Source organism: Amphiprion ocellaris, chromosome 3 (genome assembly GCF_022539595.1).
Source record: "Amphiprion ocellaris isolate individual 3 ecotype Okinawa chromosome 3, ASM2253959v1, whole genome shotgun sequence".
In the NCBI taxonomy this organism is placed as follows: domain Eukaryota; kingdom Metazoa; phylum Chordata; class Actinopteri; family Pomacentridae; genus Amphiprion; species Amphiprion ocellaris.
This window is the reverse complement of record NC_072768.1, coordinates 4,676,541-4,689,081: the sequence shown is the minus strand read 5'-3', so window position 1 is coordinate 4,689,081 and position 12,541 is coordinate 4,676,541. Positions and strand designations below refer to the sequence as shown.

General features: G+C 41.6%; 1 protein-coding gene across 2 annotated transcripts in view; it reads left to right on the top strand.

Annotated features, from left to right (window-relative positions):
- Nucleotides 1-12,541, top strand: part of LOC111563249 (zinc finger protein 469) — a 205,270-nt gene that overhangs the window by 137,663 nt on the left and 55,066 nt on the right. The window contains exon 4 of one of the 2 annotated variants that reach the window (XM_035944401.2): nucleotides 5,019-5,164. The exons of the other annotated variant lie outside the window; for it this stretch is intronic. The gene's annotated coding sequence lies outside the window, so the exon portion shown is untranslated. The remainder of the gene's footprint in view (nucleotides 1-5,018; nucleotides 5,165-12,541) is intronic. 2 annotated transcript variants of the gene reach the window in all.

Below are 12,541 nucleotides of genomic sequence, written 5' to 3'. Positions count from 1 at the left end.
TTTCAAGCCATGCACGAGCTGTACCAGCGTTATTTTATGTTGCAGGTTGTGCTCAGCTTCTTTGTGGTATTGCAGCGTGTTTATAAAGTGAGAGTAAGTCGTGTTTTGGATGGTGCAACTGCAGTGCAGCTTACGGTTTGTTGTTTATGCTTGTGTGGAATTTCCACAATCATAAACTGGAACTGTGAAACAAAACAAACACACATAACAGGGCTGCATTTGTTATGTTCTGCTGTTATCAGTGAAGCAATCAAATACAGTCCAGAAGGCTGAATTTGAGATGTAGATTCACAAATCTGAAGGCTCATCAGACACTGACACATTATATAGGAATTTATAATCAAGTTATTACAACAGCAATCGTTTTATTCCCCAAAGCAACACTTGTGAGGCAGCTATATGTCATTCACATTACAGGTAATGTGAAGTGTGACTGACTATTGAGTTGGATGAGCCTGTGTGTCGGAGCCCTTTGAAATGAAGGAAAATGCAGAACTAACGGCTGCCTGAGAGATCACAGCCAGAGTTTGTTTAAAACAAGTAGTTCATATAGTACGTTGTCTGATCACGCCCAAAAGTAAAGACAAGAGTATTCATTGTTGCCCTGAACTTGAAGGGGCAACAACTGTGTGTACATATTAATTATGAAGGCATTCCTTGTGTTACAGTCATTTGAACACATAAAAAGTGATGGGACTAGTGATTTTTCTCTGCATCCAAACACACTTTTTGTCATCAGCATGATTAAGATTGAAAATCAGATAATATCTTGTTTTTTTTCCACAGGTTGTCTTCTAAATATAGTGAGCATGTGTCTTCTAAAGATCATTATTCAAGCCCAAGGAAAACCTGGATAGGTATATATGATATGTATACCTATCCAGAGGCAGAAAGGTCTAGGGTTTGTCGGCATCATTACTGCATATTTTGGTCATTCATGACTCACAAAGATTGGTGGTGAATTCTCTGTTTATGACATCAGTCATGTGAAGTCATGCCTAAGCTATAAGCACCATGATTAAATTCACAGTGTACATTAATCCGCGCAGGGCTTCGATGCGGTTGTGCGCTGCAGTGTGATTGTGCGCTGATTTCATGCCAATGCCTGCATCAACTCGTATGCCTGTCTCCTGCGGCAAATGAAAGCAGGAGCAGGTGTTACTGCAAACAAAGCCACATGGGAAGACTTGTGATTTCTCCGGCTCAATCTCTCGTTTTACTTTTCTCACACTCACTTTGTCCTTTTCCCCTCACATATGCACCTCAACGCAAGCAGTTCCTCACCTTTTCTTTGCCTTTCAGTGTAGTCAGCCAGTGAAGAATTTCTCACCGCTGGGCTTGGATTCCAATCATTATCTGCTGAAATCATCCATGTAACACACATGCAAGTTATATAGCTAGAGGGCTCCGTTTCTATTTCTCTCTGAAGACTCTTTATGAGAAAGGACGTTTTGAAAATTCATCAATCTGTGACCAATTTCTCTTTCCCACTTAGAGCTATACATTGACCTGGTTATGCAGCCCTCTGAGTCTATCCTAATCTGACAGTAGCATGCCTGTATGGACTGATGGGTACATAATAAGGTCAGAATCATTACGCAGCCTGCAGACTTTTGTCCACAGAAGCACCTGCCTGTTGTTTGTGATATTTAGACTGTGAAGAATGATGGAGCAGGTGTTCTAAAGACTGGGGGAGATGCTGCCAGACAAGTAGCCACTCTAAACACCAGGAGATATTGAAAATCTTGATATTATGTGAGGTTTTGGGGGACTGAGGTATCTTTCAGTGGAAAGAAATGGAGCTTGACTCAAACTCAGAGGCTGGCCCTTCTGTTAAGAATCCAAAAAATGATTGTTTTGCCTTTCAAAAATAAAAAATAAAAACTGGCATGTTTCAAAATATGATTTAAGCTGTTTCTTTTTCCAGTGATTTCACATCATCATCTTGTTTTTCTGCCCAGTGCCATTATGCAGCAAACCTTCCTGGTGATGACTAAATGATTCTTGTTGTTGTGACTGTTTCCAAACCTCAAACCTATGAAATAAAAACCCACTATTTTCCTTATTTTCCAATCGCCACCGTCATTTTTTATATTGCTTGTCATGCCCCCCGTAGTTGCTCGTAACCCCTACTCTTAACTGGAACAGTGATGCACAGTTTCCAGTGAATGTGTCTGTGCACTCACTTTATCATCGTACTCATTCCAGCAGCGTTAGCTCCCACCTCAATTCCTCTGGGTTCCCAACAAGTAGAGTAAAACATGACTCATTAAGAGATCTTCGAACAGATTAGAGGTCCTCAGAAGCAGAACTTTCACTTGTGATTTAAGGAGATGTTTATTAACCATCAGACTGCATCAGATGTATGTCCATCTGCCACTACAACAGATTCATGGTCCTTCAAAAATCAGATGTGACTTGGCCAAGAGACACGTCAGACTACAAGCTGAACAGCGACCAACCCAGTGAGTTTGCTTGCAGTTTTTTGACATTCTAATAGCACGGCTGAGTGGATGGCAGCGTTGGTTTGTCAGTCAGTCTACCACTTTGGCTCAGACTGAACAATTGTAGAAAATGTCAGATGAACTGCCATGAAATTTTGCCCAAACATTCATAGGCCTTAGTGATTCCCTGATCCTTTCTGTAGCACCACCAGGAACTTTTAACTACGAGTAAAATGTTTCAGCGACTTTTGAACGTTACCAGCAGGTCAATTTTGTTACTTAAAATTCTCATTATCTACTCTATGGAATGGGCAAAACATTTGCATAGACATTATTTGTTCTCAGATAATGCAGATTGATGATTTTTTAAAAACTTTTTCTTAATTTTTTTCTGTTTAAAGTATGTTTACAGTTGATTTTTAGGTGATCTGATGCAAATCTAAAGGGATGTTAGGATGCCCTAACCCAAACCCTAACTCTACCATACTAAATTATTACAGTAATAGTGGTAAACATTGATAAAAATACTGATGACGGTTTAACTGTACAGAAGTGACAACCGGTACTAGTCATATGATGAATACTTTTTGACTAAACCATGTCGTTTCTCAGCCAATACTGATTAAGATTTCATAACATGACACATGACGTGAAAGGAATTTTGGACAGGAGAGATCAGGCAGCCTTTCCAGGAATGTCAATAACCACGGAATTACAGGTGTCGCCAAACACGTAGGCTGGGAGTCTTCAAAGTGGACAACATAATTTTAACATAATGGTTTTTCCTTTTAAGTGATCATGAAGAATGACAGACACAGCCAGATACTGTACATGCAGACATTTGGGATGCTGGCCTAAATATGTGAGCAGTTGTTAAGTCTTAGCACATTAGGCTCCATAACAGAGCCGAAACCACTCTTTTGAAATCGTGTAGAATGACGGATAGAAAAATGAGAATGTTTTAAACTATACAAGTGGGAATTGGGGGAGTGAGGAAGGACCATCCAGCAAAGAGGAGAAGCTGTGCCAGATTCTCAAAGACTACACAGTGACTCATAGGTCAAGGCCCCCATGTCTGTAAACAGGATTTTTCTCATAATTTGAGCGCTGAATCACATGTTGCACTCATCCACTCTACTTTGATTCAAGTAGTACTCCCTGGGAGAAGAGGGGGAGAATAAAGCAAGGGATCACAAACTAGTTATCTTTGGAGTCAGGAGAAGGGTGTACATGTGAACAGAGTTAAGCTTGTGGTGCATGGCTGATGATCATTGCGATATCCCAAATGTGGTGATAAAACTGTGGCCAAGCTGATAATTGGGGATCATCATGATGACTCTGAGTTGTAATCTGGTCAGAACAAATGTCTCATCTCCTGTGGGGCTGGGATATGTTGTTGAAAGCTGTTGCGTGTCAAGGTCATGGTTATGGTGTCAGCGCTGCTCTGGTTTATCTCTTGATCAGGTTACAGGATGACTGAAGAGCTGGACTGGGTATGCTCTCCTCCTCTTGACCCTGTTGGTGTTTTTTTCCTCTCAACAGATATTTTTGTAAATTTGGGACCGGCTCTGGATGGTTTGTTGGTCAAGTCTGTCGGCTTTCCTTGAATAGTCAATTCAAAATTTAGCCACTTTTCTCCTCTTTCCTTTCAGCGGGGTCGTGATCCTCAAAGGGACTCCCAGTAGGTTTGCCCTTTAAAGTACGCACTTGCCTCCCAACAAGCATAGTGCATTCTTCACATTCTGGAAAGACAGTGTCAAGGCTAACCGTAAAGTGTAAGGTGTATGTGTGCGCATTTATGTGAGCGTTGCAGCTGGGGAGGCCTTATTACACTATGTCACATGCAGTGGCTGGGCCTCGCTGACCCGACCTGTGCATTTCTTAGAACTATCTATTAAATACCTTCAGTAGACCGTAGATTTATAGTCTCAGTTTAACAGTTCCTGAAACAGTATGGACAGCAAAAAAAGATTCCTTCTTTTGCCTTACGGTGAGCTCCCTACCACACACACACACACACACACACACACACACACACACTTGCGCACACTTCAGTAATAGCAGGTGTGTCTCCTTCATCACACAGCTGCACACCAGAGCACGAGAGTGAGGTAAAGCTATATGGATAGAAAGGCACATGGTGTAAGTGTGTGAGAGGGAGACAGAAGGAGAAAATTCAGACAAATTTGGATAAACAGCGACAGACTGAAGCAGGAAAGAGGGAACTTGAGAAGAATATCTCTCTGAGTGGCAGAAGTAGAAAGAGAAAGAAAGCACAATTTTAAAAAGTGGGAGAGCGGTTTACTGGTTTAGTGATTGGCAGAACCTCAAGAGGGCAAAAGCGGTTTTAGGAAAACTTTAAAAGCTGCTGGGAAAAAGGAACGGAAGAGAAATGAGCCTGGTAAAAAAGAAATCAGTGGAAACAGCGCAGTGGTGAGAAAGTTAAAATTTTAGTGGAGCGTTCTAATCTTTTCTCTCCTGAGGGCGTTTTTGGAAGCCTCTCTCATCAGTCTGGGCAGGACTCATTTGTCCCTCTCTCCCTCCCATCCCTCCTCCTCCTTCTCTCTGCCGTAGTTCACTGCTGTGGAGTGTAACTAGCGCCACGCGATGACTACAGGTTGAGAAGTGAGTGAGGGAAAAGGGAGACGGAGATCAAGGAGAGGAGAGACTGACACACACCTCACACACTGGAGTTTGGAGTCACTGTGCAGCCCTGAAAGGTGAGCTGAGGGGAGAATGTCTTTGCATTTGAAAGAAAAAAAAAAAAAAACTTTCCCTGTGAATGTGCATGTCTGTGCATGTATATTTGTGTGTTTCTATGTAAACATGTCTGTAGGTGAGAGTGTGACCATGATTATGGTTGAATTAGAGCATTGAGAGAGCGGCTGCCTGCAGTGGATCTGTTTGAGCTGATTTTTCTCTGAATCCACCTTCCTGAAAGCTGCTATTCATGTTGCAGTGTGTAAACCATCCTCATGTCAGTGATCAGACTTTGAAGTGTGTGTGACAGCTTTGCCTTCCCAGGATCACAGTTTGGTGTGTGTGTGTGTGTGTGTGTGTGTGTGTGTGTGTGTGTGTGTGTGTGTGTGTGTGTGTGTGTGTGTGTGTGTGTGTGTGTGTGTGTGTGTGTATGAATCACCCTGTGAAGCAGGGCAAAAGACACATTGTGAAAGCTGCTGCATGCGGGTGCACATTTATGTATCATCTGCACGTGCATTTGTTGCTCTTTTATTTAGGTCTGATTTCGCTTTCAGTGAGATCCCTTAACAGCAAGAAACTGTTTAGCTGTATCAGCAGTGGACACCAAGTGAAGGACAGACAGACCGTAGAGAGTCAAGACCTCATCTGGCCACAATATGGGCTGCCTGCACATTCTTCTGTCACATTTAAAATTGCTGGAATCCTTTTATAAAAGACTCATATTTGCACCAGACATCACAGGTTATGACAGAGACAAGAAACAGAACACAGCTGTAATAGATTGATGTAAGACCGTCTCTATAGAATCTGCAAGCATGCATGCATTCTGTTGTACTTTTAAATGCCAAGAGGTAGCTGCGGTGGTGGTCCTGCCCACACCTGTTTTTATAATACTGTTTACTCTTTGCTTCTACATGCTCGTTGTTCACAACTCAGACGCATTTTTTTACTGTTTGTCATTAACCCTCGCATTGATTTATCTGTGTATTATAGTTACACCCACTTAGCTTTCAGCCCACCGGTGACAGCTCAGAGCTCAGACCTTGCAGGGTGTGGCGAGGGCTGCTAATGGTGAGGCTCAGGTAGACTGATAGAGAGGTCACTGGAATATTTGGGATTCCTTTGCAGCTCTACCTCCGCTGTGGATACACCCAACCCCCAACTTGCGTGCCCACAATCAACCCATGTTCCCCTGGCTCCCGGTAGCACTCCACTTCCCCTCCCCACCCTGCCCACACCCACTTGATCCTTCCTTGCTCTCCAAGTAGAACCTGCTCAGTCATGCCAGTCTGCCTCCTTGTACCAGCCTAACTACTGCACTTATTTAAAAGGTGGAAAATCATCCTCACCGCTGCCAGGTGTGGCATTCCCCCTGCAAGTTTAATGCTGTGTTTTGCCAGGTGTGCCATCAGCATGTCTGAGTGAAGGAGATAAGAATATTATGGTATGCCAGTAGGTCCTGTCCTGAAGAGGCTTTGTTTTGGTGATGAACAACATAAATCCAGCTGTTGCCACTGGTGATCTGCTATTTTCCTTGTGATACTTGTACATATTGCATACTGTCTGTCGACACTGTCAGACCTCAAGATAATTTGCCTAGATTACTGTGTTCCACTTTCAAGGAACATGGGAAGTGTGTACATGCATGTGCATGTGTGTGACAGACTGAGCAGCAGCAAGGCTATAAAACTTGCTGTTTTATCTCATGGAAACGTGAGGACGTAAATCTAATATTCTGTGCAAGTGTGCAACTCTGATGTCTGATTTTCTTTTTTGTTCTGTGCCATCCTACTCTCATCCTTTTATATACCATACATGCACTGCTCATGCTGACTCAAAAAGAATGACAATGGAACAAAATTTTTACAAGTTGCCAGATTTGTTCATCAGTCAGCAATCAGAAGCACATTCCAATTACCAAGGGACTAACCAGGTATTCCTTTAAAACCTTTATAGGAGAATTGATTGATTTATGAGGTTTATGAGGTCAGGAATCCAGGTGTACAAGGAAGCAGATGCAGAATCCACTGAGAAGAATAGAACGGACAGGGGATGTCTGACACAGAGTTACTGTGCACTGAAAAAACTTTGGCTGTGAAACAAAAAGCTGAAGGTGTCACTGATGGCCAAGGGAGTTGATGAAAGCAGTGGGACAGAGTGAAAGACAAGGGTGTGTCAGAAAAGGGGAAGACAGCAAAGAAGTGAGAGAGAGTTCTTGTCCAGCTGTATGACAGCAGTGTTGGCCTGGTACTTGAAGTTCGTCAGTGGCCCAGTAAATGCTGCAGGAATGAAAACAATGAAATGAAAACAAAGCATCATTGCTGACTTTTTACCTCACATCACCTCTCCCTTCCCTGTTCCTCCCTCTCGATCCTCCTACACCCCTTCCCTCCACCATTATGTCCTATGTGGACTGGCAATGGTATGGTTTTCATTAGTCAGTCCGCTGTAAACTTTGAGGCTGGCCACATTTCTGCAACCTATTTTTTTCTCCCCTCTTTTTTTTCTTGCTAAAATCTCCTTTCACTCTGCTAGGGCCTGCCTTTCTTTCATTTTTTTCTCTCTAATTTCACTCAATATCAAAGCTCAGCCAGTGACCCACTGCAGTATGTTATGAACTCAGTGTTTCCTTCTATATTCTTTCAGGCACCGTGACAACCTTTAGTCAAACTGCCCGTCTAAATTTGAAGCGTTCTTAATTTGAAAGACAAGTCAGTTTCAGAAAGTACCTTGGCACATACCGACCTTGCATCTGTATGTGCTTGTACTACAGACATATGCACAGAGTAAGATACACAGTGCATTCTCACATGTTGGAAAAGCCAACACTAGCAAGCCCTCACTTGCTCCCATGCATTTATCAATTCAGGCAACAATAGGGCACCTCAGTGTGCCCTGAGAGATTAAGATTGTCAAGAATTAAATAAAACCTTACCTCACACATTTGTGTGAAATATTAGCTGCCAGAATCACTAAAATATTACATTTTCTTTCAAGTTTTTTTTCACTGTTGAATAGTTTAGAATCTAACTGACCCTGTGTGTACAGTTGCATAAAAGTACAGGCCTACAATAATAACCACAGTGTGTGGTGGAGCTGTGGTTTATAGGATAAACTGCTGTAGGCGCTTTAGCTTTAGCTGTGAGTTTAATGTGGTGGCTTATGCTCAAACTTAGATGCTGCAATTGGATGTTTGTTAGTGTTTTCTTCAGAGCAAGAGGCTCTGCTCGACCAGCTAAAGTGTCAGTCTAGTAAATTGCAGGAAATAAGAAACAAATGGGATCAGAGCCCACAAATATATCTGGACTACAGCCGAATTATTACTAAACACCACAAAATCCTACAGAGGCAGCAGCTGAGCATTTCCTCCCAGATAAGTATCTCAGCTAGAGCAAACTACCTGGAGCTGTTTACTTTGGTCCTTTTGCCAAGCATTTACAGAACATCAACACTTTAATAACCTACTTTTTTATTTCCTGTTATACCAACCTCAGCTTTTATCACGTCACATTTCCTCTTCAGTGTCCTGTAGTTTGTTAAAGTGTATGAAGAATGATGATTTTTCTACCTGGCCTGAGTTTCTTTCCATTTCCTCTCATGAGCTCTTTCTCTTCTCGACATAAATCTCCCCCAATAATCTTGGTTTGAAGTTCTTGAATGTCTTCATTGCTTAGGTTTAGAGTATATATCACTGGTAATACTGTAGAAATGATACTCAGTTTCTTTCTGTCCTTTCCTTGTTATGCCTGCTTCGCATGGAATGGTTTAAGGCGGTTAAGTAACAGTTAGGTACTGAGTGAAAAACGTTTGCACACTGTGTGTCCACTGAAGAGGAACATGCTTCTCTAATGTCAGGGTTGGTTTTATGAGTTCAGCTAATGTTTTTGTGAGTTCAAATCATAAATAATGATTTCATGTTTATATATTCACACCCTCGTATTTTGAATGATGATATAGTTTCAGGTCCATTGTTATTATTTCTTTTTAAAGCAACTACAGAGACAGCAGTTGTAATCAGTCATTTATCCCACGTATGTAACTGTATTGTGAAAATGTGTTTTGGCTTTTTTTTTTTTTTTTTTTTAACCCTTTAAAGCTTGAGGCACCAAAGTATGAATTGTGGCCTGTAACCCATTTCAGGACTTTCTTTGAGGCTTTCAGAGAGAACCAGGGGCATGGGCGTGGGGATAATGATCTCCTGACAACTGCCATGATTTTTAGCTCTGTTTGAAGGCACATAATGAAGCAAATTCCTTCCTCAAACTTTAGCCAGTCCACCTCTTATATGTATTTTGTATTTCTTATTTTCTATGGTTAAATGTTGTAATTTTCTCCCAGTGCAGGGTGAACTATACTTTTGTACTACAGATTGAACCCAGCACCTCACCTGATTTAGATACAATTCCACTGTGAAGTGTCTTAGCAGGAAGGGCAGTTCAGTAGGCCAAGATGGGATAAGGAAAGAGTTAACACACTTCAGGAGGAAAGGACCCACACAGTTGCATCCACAGGCATAAACAAACACATGCATAAAATTTTACACCTTCATTAGGCGCCCACTCTGAGACAGAACTGACCGTGTTCCTGATGTGTCTTCACAATACTCCATCAGTCACCCTGCTGGGAAAATGTTGCTGGGCACACAGCTGCCTCTAGATCAGGTCCTGACTTTATAAATTATGTTTTGGTACAGGATGCCTTATCACCTGAGCTTCTTATTAAATGCAGCAGGTATATCTCTGGGGGCAGAGCAGGTTGTTTGTCTGAGCTCAGGTTCTCATTCCAAGTATTACCCCTGACACATCTACATGGACAAAAGTCATTTTTGGCAAACTTCTGCCAAAATGAATGTAATTTAAACATAATTGCTTGCTGGGATTTTCCCTGCTTCTGTTTTTGATGAATTATTAAGTAATGAATAGATGAACACTAAATAACATAGTATACCATTCAAACTCTCTTTCACCTTTCTTGAGAACTCTTCCTAGCTGCTTTTTGTTTCCATTTTCCCATTCATAGTCCCAATTAGACAGAAATTGGGCAAATGTTTCTGTGTGTGTCAGGTGTGTGGAGAAACCTTCCAGCAATGGGGTCACACTGGGAGTAAGCTTACTAAGCAGAGATACAGCATGACAGATGAGAGGAAAAATGACTTTTTCACCTCCTGGCCATCAGCCTAGGGGTATTCTGATATTCTCTGAGAGCTACCTATGAGAAAGATGGATCGTCCGCAGAGCAGCTTTGTTCTTTACTTGCGTTCTATTTCCAGGAATGAATCAGGAAGAGAGAGACCTAAAAAGAGCATGCAGTGGTGTGCCATTACTGTCTTCAGTGACTAATATGACCTAAGTTTCCTTCCGTGTGCGTACGAGCGCATGTGTAAATGTGTGGGTGTGTGGATTTGCGGTCGCTCGTGTGTGGCTGTGTCTGTGTGCATGTGTTTGTCACAACAGTAAAAGTCCTTAACTCCTTGCGGTCGCAGCTCTGTGGTCTCGTAGACTGGATGAACTCAAGCGACGGATGCGCGCACACAAAGGCAAGCTGATGATTCAGAACACCTTAAGGTGATTCCCCGTGGCAGGGTACCAAGTGTGTCACAAAAAAAATCACACAGCTGTACATTCCCAGACTCTGAGAGTGAGGTTAGATTAGCAAAGTGGAACACTTGCATCTGTAGGCGGCGGCTGTGTGCTTGTCTGATTGCAGCGGTGTGTTTATCTGTGTCTGCACATAAATATGGTCCATGAGACTCACGCCAGCTCAAGGTGTGTGGGTAGAAACACTCAGCCTTGGCTGCATTTTTATAAGATTATGTGACTGTTCTGCTGTGAGCTCTCATGGGTCGACACTTTATGGCTGTGCAAATGTCTCTGTGGACCACATGCCCATTTTAGCTACTTTAATTTGCTGTCGTTACACTGAATGGCTTCTTTGATTGGCTGACTAGTCATGTATGGCTTAGTGATAGCTTGGTAGCCCCACATATAAATGACTCTAATTCTTAATTAAAAAGACACTATTTACCATCAGTATTACAAAGGGTTTTATTTCTTGCTGTTTTGTTACAACACACTGTCTAAAAGTAGTTTTCTTGTGTATGTATTTATCAAACACCTCATGATTAGTCTTATGGGAATAGTGCTGTATTTGGGCCCAGAAATGTTTCCAGCAATTGATAGAGCTGGAAGAAAGCGCTAAAAGATTTTGAATGAAGAGAAATTGTCAGTTGTGATTGGAAATGTGTATTTCTAATGCCATAAATATATTTCTCTCCCCAAGGGGTTTTCATGTTCATCCCCAGCTAAAGCACTGGAGCATTCATTCAAAAGACAAGCAACTTTAACAGATTGCTCAATCAGCAAAAAAGAGAGAAAATAAAAATGCAAAGAAGAATATTAATCCCTCAAAAACAGTCAAAGTCTTACTTGTTTAGTAGATCAATTTATAGGACTAGCTTAAGTGTGTAATAACTTCATGCATTTTACAGTTTGAAAGGTGTTCAGTAAAGTTCTTTGTACCTGAAATGAAGGTTGGCAAAATGCTAGCAGAAGTATAATAACTGTCCTTCTCAAGTTCTCACAGTGGAGGATTGGCTTCATTTTGCATAAATTGTAATTCACAAACAGCTATGTTTGATGTTGCAGATCCTCTGCAGGCAGTGGTGCACAGTGTTCACATTCTCTTTTAAAAAAACTCCCCCAAACTTAAAAGCTCCATGTGAGGAAAAAAAAGAGCATTATTTTATGCCTCCAAGTTTTCATAAACACAATGTGAACCATAACAACATGGCAATATCGCCACAGTCTTATTTTTCAGATTCATTTTCAGATTGTATCACTAAAAAGTCAAGTTTTAGCTGCTATAATTAAGTTGATCAAAGGGATGTGACCCGGGGAAAGAGGTCATCAGCCTCGTCATCTGTTTTGCACATGTTATTTATCACCAAGCAGGTTGTGTCCAGGAGGAACATGATGCTTTCAACCCTCATAAGCATCCCCATCGGTGCATGTAAACGGCGGTTTGTGCAGATGCAGCATGTTTTTCCTTAATGTCACACTAGGTGGTGGGCAAACTAAGAAATCTGCTGTATGACAGATCAACACTGGAGTTATTTTAACCCAAAAGAAATATTTTAAGGAAATTTTCACTGTTCCAAAACACATCATCACAGTTGTAGTAACCAGTGGTTCTCCCTAAAACATCTCTCCTCCCTTGCCATCTGTGCTCTTGATTTGACATATACTCCATCTTTTGGTAACTCTTGACCAGTTAGAAGCCCTTGATGTTGGTAGAGATGTTGATGTAGAGCCAATAAAGCATCATTCTGAGAAGTGTTTGCCAATTAGAAATGATTTCCTTCTCTGAGAATCTTGGTTAAAAACTCATACATGTACAGT